Here is a 5,180-nt window from a genome sequence, read left to right as displayed (position 1 = left end):
CCTGGGGGGGCACAGAAGCTGGCGCCAGGTGAACCGCAGCCGCTCGGCGCTGCCTGTCGTTCACGACCGTGCAAGGCCGTAGGGGCGTACACGAGGAAGGGTATTTGGGGCAAATCATTTTCTTAATTGCTCTTCTCATATCCGGTCTCTGAATCAAAAGCCGTGCAACGAACCTGCTATACGTACTTCTCGATGCACCTGCAGAGCTTTTTCCATGCATAGACACCAGGCGGAAAACCTGATATCCTGATTTTACTATTTTGACATGTGCCAGAAGTCCTCTGATTTCTCCTCAAGCACTAGAGCATTATGTAAGAAGCTTGGGTATGATTCAGTATGTAGATAACAGCATAACAGGCGTGATAGAAAGTCCAACAAATTAGTAAACAAAGGATCTGATTCACTTGATTTATTAATTTTCAGCTTGCGTAAGTACAGTGATTTTTCCGTAGCCTTTACAAGTGTAAATTAACAAATAAAATGTAAACTCATCGTATTCAAAATCCATTAAGACATAGGAATGAAAAAACTTATTTTTAAAATGACTTATGTTGAGCTCTCATACGTGTTTAGGAGAATCAAGAACAGAGATAAATTTGCCAGCATTTTCAAAAGATCCTAATCCAAAAGTTACCACTGAAAACGGCATTAACCTCACAAATGACTTAGATATGTACAAAAATCCACTGATCCTGAAATACAAGTTATAGCGAATAATTATGAGGGAGACTAAAGGCAAAATAAGAAGATAGATTAGCAGTAAGAAGATGACAACAAGGCAGAGAGTAACTCCAGAGGCACCAGGTGGAAAGGCAACCAGTTGTCTGACACCAGCTCTTGGAAAATCTATGTTGACTTTTGCATTTGGAAGCTTATGCGTGTGGTAATGTGATGCCACCTGGAAGTCAGAGCAGCAAGACACAGCTCCAGCCTAAACAATTATACACATCCATAAGTTATCAAAACAAGCATCACAAATTAACAGGGAGGAAATAAAAATTAAATTAACATTAAACGAGGAATAAATAAAAAATAAAACACTCTCAAGCTTCTCAGCTAACAAAATGCAGGCTGTTTCATCCCCCGTTTCCTTGCCTGGCCCCGGCCTTTTCAAGGTAAGGGCCTAAATCCTCCAGCGATCAAGGGGAATTGGGCGCTTCAGGGCCCTTGAAGTTGCGCAGCTTCATTTTACACTTGCCTGAGCGATGCAACGGCCAACTGCTGGGCTGTAATGGAGTAGTGAAGAAAAATCACCTACAGTGGAGACGTCTGAAAAGGATGTTGCCTTATTAGCCACCAGGTGTATGAGACTGGGGTGGCCCTGCTTCTCCCCAACTCTCTTTAGGCACGGAGGAAGGGGTCTGTAAAGCCACCCCCACCCAAGTGCTGCACCACCCTTGTCACTTACTTTAAACTGCAGTGGAACACTGCGGGGTAAGAAGCCCTGCCAGCTGCTTGAGCAAGTCATGAGGAGGATTTTAAAGATTAAGATTAGTAACAAACCCCTTGTATGGACCGTGGGCCACCGTTCAGTGAGATGCACAGGTTGCGGCACAGCCTCCCTCGTGGGAGGAAGCAGGCAGACCCCGGAGTGCAGCCTGCTCATGAGTAACTTCTTTTAAGACCATCCATATAGTGCTAGAGAAGAGCTCTGAGGTTGTCTTCAACCATTTTCCTTTATATATGAAATTCCTTCCTGGAAACGGCTGTTTGAACGTACTGGCACTGTGCTAGTGCCCAAACAGGAGTATTGGTTTTCTTCAGCAGCCAGTGGGTGTGTTATATCAAATGCAATGAGACAAGGTACAAGACTGATTAATCCAGGGTAATTCCATATTCTGGCTTTCATTCCTGCAGTCTTAGCTATAAAATTTTCTGTACCGTCCATCTCCCATTAGCCTCATTAAGTAACCAATGAGCTTTAGATACTAATGCAATATATAGACTATGCAGATGTATGCCTGCATGATAGGATTTATGTAAGTTTGGTATAATCCTATCCTCTGAATATGAAAAAGTAGAGTTGCAGGAAACACTGTGATACAAAGATATGGGGGTTTTAGCGTAAATAATGTCTTAAGTTCTGAATATATATATTTTTTTTTTTTAAATCTTTCTAGTAACTATAGGTATAGCAAGCCCAGGAGTGACAGAGAGAGACTGGTAGAGGTCGTTTTTTCATTATAAATGGTTGAGCAGCACTGGCCTGTTTCAGGGCATGCTCAGTTCTGTCATTATTTCTGAACAATAGGTGTAATTGATTGCTGTAGGAATAAAAAGCAGAAGTATAAAACTTCCTGCAGCCTTCAGAAAGGCTGAATGAAATGTTTGATGCCAAAAATAGAACCAAGCCTTTATTTTAGAACTATAAGAATTGAGTTCTAATAAGCAACTCACTCAGTTTTATTCTCCATTGACAGAGCCAAAGATTCCTATAATTTTCATTACAATTTCTGGGGGGTTTTTTTGTGCCTGTCACCCCTTGTGAGGCTGAGAAACCAGGCAGGTGTTGGAATGCAAGGGTTAAACAAACTAAGACAGGTATGACACAGTGTCTGACGTACAGACTTCGGGAACTGAGATATATGAGATCCCTTACAGATACGAAGGCTGAAGATGTTTCCTTTGCATAGAGGTGAAAAGCAGCACAACCTACTTCTCCCATTGGGGTGAATTGTCAGGGAGGGTGCAGATGGTATCGCTGTCCCTTTGGTGGGCCATCCCGTCCCCTTGGTGGGGTCTGTGGGTACGAGGACGTGGATGAACAGAAGGTGCAGCCTCAGTGTGCCATGCTGTAGCTGTCTCTGGCTGAGGAGCAGCCAGGATGAGGAGGAAAAAGGAGAGAGACATGGCAACCAGGACCACCATGATTGTATATAATGATCCAGTCAAACGTGTGTGCCAAAATATGCCTGTTTTAGCAAAGTATTTGGTGCTTTTAGCATGTTTCTATTTGGTGAGTTGTATGAACTTAAAATGTTTTTTTTTTTCTTAGCTTTGTTTTTTCACCCAAGTGTTATCCTTCTTCAACATATGGCTTTCTTCTTTTTGAATTATCGTGATTTGGTGCTGTGCAATTCTGCTATGCAGTACATCTGGAAAGCTCTTCCATTTCCAACTAAATAAGAAAGGAGAACAGTTATAAAGTATTCATTGTTTATTCTCAAATTACTGCTTGGTACAATAGACACCAGGACCATTTAGTCAACATATTAGGAATCGGTGAGTTAAAGTCTCAAACTTTCAATTTTCCATGGATAGAGAAAAAGGGCTCTGGCCTGGTGTATAATTAGTTGTGTCCAGCACATCTCCTTGGGCAAGGAGACAAGCTGCAGCCTGTGCCAGCTGGGGCAGTGCCAGTGCCATGAACTAGCACAACACGCTCCAGCAGCTCCTCTTTCTGCCCCAGCAGATTCTCAAGAGGGCAGAGGAGGTGAGTAAGCAAAGTGGTAGAAGTACAGCAAGTGCGTGCCACCCAGGCATTGGGTGGAAAAGCATCCAAAAGCATCCTGGAAAAGCATCCTCTCCAACCTGCTTCTGAAATCTGTTACTCAATTATTCTCTAGTGAAAGCTGTGAGATCATGCTTGGGTCATACTTTCAGGATGTTATGTAAAGGGATTCTCAACTTAGGAAAAGAAACCTATATGACTTAAACTGAAACTCTGCCTGGAGGAGAAATTCTTCCCTTCTTTTCTCTTCCTCTCCTCTTTCAGTCTAGTGTCCTTTTCATCTCTTGCACAACTAGATACAACTAAATGCAATTGTAGGCTGAATAAAAAAATCTATCTATACATGAGCAAGAAATAATGGGGACTAGAACACAAGCTATTCATGGATCTAATTCAAGTCAAAATACTTTTAGCTATTGAAGGCAAAAAAGTACTGAAAGAGTCATAGGTATGCTCTACCAGGGTGCAGCAGGTTACCAATGCTCTGCAAGACAAGAAATCTAAGGAGGAAGAATGAAAAAGAAATTAAGAAAATAGAAGGTGGGAATGAGAGAGAAGCAAAACTAGAGGGTGATACTAACAGGGCAAGAATTTTCATATGGAGCCAGATGAACAATCTTTTAGCTTATGGATAGGTATCTGACTGTGGCCAGTAGTGGATGTTAGAAGAGAACACAAAAACGCATACTGATATCTCTCCCAGACAATTTCCCAGATCAAAAAAATTGTCAGTGGAGATGAGATGTCATCACATCCCAGTTTTGTTTTACTGTGGAAAGTCCATCCAAGGATCTCATCCACGAAGGGAGCAGAAGGGTTGCTAATTGCCATCCAGTGCTTAGAGGTAGGAATTGCTGCACTTGTCTTCTGGAGGATATTGTGTAGACGAAATGTCATTGTGATGACCTCATCACTGCTATTCTGCATATTCACTGACACAAGGAGCCTAGGCATTCTTCTACCAGAATCTATCTACCACTTTTGTAGGAAAATTTCTCAGCTCTAACTCCAGAAATATTTTGTATTTTCATTCCTCATGTTTTCAACCACTTATTCTGCTTAGTTGGTATGAGTGAAGTCAGTATTTATGAGTTTCAAAGGCCTAACAAATCATTAAACATTATGAATTTTAAAAGTAGTTTTTCACCATCCCAGTGCTTTTCTTCTTCAGCATAAATGTTCCATTTCTTATTTTCTGATTGTCCTCAACTCATCACATCTATATATATCCAGTCCCTGGACTCAGGGCTGGAGGACATACATCTGCACTGGGGGGAGTACCTTTCCACATCCCAGGATATGCTGTTTCAGATCTGTTGGGTCCTGCTTGTCGTATCAGAAGAGGTGAAGAGGACTGTGGGGCAGGGGCAGCTGGAAAGGGGGCAGATGATCTCTCCTGAGCTTTCCCTCCCCCAGGGGCTGCACAAGAACCTCACAGATACGTGTATATATATGTACATACAATATATAAATCCATGCATATATATGTATATTTTATATGTGTGTTCACATGTGTGTAGGCACACACATTTATGTATTTATGTATGTACAGTGTATTTGCGTATACATATTTTATGTACAGATGTGTGCATGTGTGTATATGCTGCTATACCTATGGGCACAAAATCCTCAGTTAATTATCCCTCGGGAGGAATTTACAGCCTGAACACCCCATCTTCCCCCGGCTGGAGCAAAGTGCTGGGCGGGGGCCCCCCACCCCTCTCCCCGG

Source organism: Phaethon lepturus, unplaced genomic scaffold, assembly GCF_000687285.1.
Source record: "Phaethon lepturus isolate BGI_N335 unplaced genomic scaffold, ASM68728v1 scaffold18592, whole genome shotgun sequence".
Lineage (NCBI taxonomy): Eukaryota > Metazoa > Chordata > Aves > Phaethontiformes > Phaethontidae > Phaethon > Phaethon lepturus.
The sequence above is the reverse complement of the archived record's forward strand: the minus strand, read 5'-3'. Positions refer to the sequence as shown.